This window comes from Sapajus apella, unplaced genomic scaffold, assembly GCF_009761245.1.
Source record: "Sapajus apella isolate SASKATOON/1434 unplaced genomic scaffold, GSC_monkey_1.0 scaffold3, whole genome shotgun sequence".
Classification (NCBI taxonomy): domain Eukaryota; kingdom Metazoa; phylum Chordata; class Mammalia; order Primates; family Cebidae; genus Sapajus; species Sapajus apella.
In genome coordinates, this window is record NW_022436943.1 from 49567553 (window position 1) to 49569194 (window position 1642).

Here is a 1642-nt window from a genome sequence, read left to right on the forward strand (position 1 = left end):
TGTTGCCACTTTGCAGCAGAGAACAAAAGAAACCCGAAGATCATGCATGAACTATTCACCATTCCAGCCCAGTAGTGATTCACTTTTTATTGACCAGAACTAGTCTCCCAGCTCCACCAAACTCCACATGAAGTTCATGAGCCCAAGAGGAGAGGAAACAGCATAGGTGAAACCAGGAATACTAGTTTGACCACACAGAATTGCTTGCTTGGGACTGTCTCAGTCTGAACTCATTATCTTAGCACTTATTATCCTCAAAAACTCCCTGGTTTGGATGATAATCTATATGGTTACTCTGAGTAATGTCAACTGCCAGTTTCCTATCTACTTCATGAAAAGTCATTTCTGAGAAAGGCCATGTCTCTCCACCTAATCGAAAGTTAGACTTCCATTTTCTTTCTAACACATCACCCCCCTTTCTTTTCTTTTTTTTTTTGCATTAATTATTTTTATTTACAGAAACAGTGTACATTTAACCCAGTTTCGTGGCAAGTTCTTTAGCCTTTGCCATTTCTAGCTTGGCTATGCGAGCCAGACTTGGGACCCAGGACATTGCCTCCCCAGTGACGGTGGATCTTCTTATATCTGTAATTGGTGCAGACAGCTTCCACCAGCTCAGCCAAAGCACCTTTCTCTTCCGAGTTAACGTGTGTGAAGGCAACAGTGGTGCAGGTCTTCCTATGGACCCAGTCTTGCCTTCCCCTTGATGATGCAATAAGGGACTCCCATTTTATGACATAGGGCAGGCAAGAAGACAACCAGCTCAATGGGATCCACATCATGAGCAATCACCACCAGCTGTGCTTTCCTGTTCTCCGCCAACATGGTGACGGTGTTGACTCCTGCTCGAAGGACAGGCTGCCTCTTACTGGGGACGTCCCCTTTGCCAGCCGCTTTCTTCTCGGCCCAGGCCAACAGCCTCTGCTTTTTCTCTTGCTTCATCTCCAGTCTGTTACTTGTGGGCCAGCTTAAGCAGCTGGGTTGCTGTTTGGTGGTCCAGGGCCTGGGTGAACTGGTTAAAGTGCAGGAGGCACTTTCAGCCGCTTATAGAGGATGGCTCTCTGCCGCTGCAACTTGATATAGCAGGGCCATTTCACAAAGCGGGTGAGGTCTCTTCTGGATGTCTTCTCCAATGCCAAAATTTTTAGGCCTTTTCTCAAATAGTGGATTCACCACTTTCTTGGCCTGCTTCTTCACGACAGCAGGAGCCGGAGCCACCTTCTTCCCCTTGGCCTTCTTTCCTTTCATCTTGGGTGGCGGGAAGCAAGAGAAAGGAAAGGGCCACCCTCCTTTATTTTCATCACAGCACAGGTTGCTATTTCTTTGCTTATTAGGTTGGTGCAAAAATTATCATGGTTTTTGCCATTAATGTATTTGTGTGTTATGCATAATAGCAAAAACTGTGATTACTTTTGCACCAATCTAATATTATCTATGGTCCTTCATTAAAATGTAATTAATGAGATCAGGCATCTTTTTTGTCTTGCTCAATCCTGGCTTCCTAGTTTCCAATTCAGTAAATGTTTGTTGAGTATATGAGAGAATATAGCTTTTTTTTTTTTCAGTGAAACATTAACTGGAAAAGACATGAACACTTCATTAAAATATTAAAAATTCTTCCACCAGAAAGGAACACTAAAAA

The 1642-nt window shown here is 43.7% G+C and overlaps 1 pseudogene; it reads right to left on the reverse strand.

Annotated features, from left to right (window-relative positions):
* Nucleotides 1-472: 472 nt before the first annotated feature.
* LOC116535847 lies at nucleotides 473-1248 on the reverse strand (annotated as a pseudogene).
* Between the last annotated feature and the right edge of the window lie 394 nt (nucleotides 1249-1642).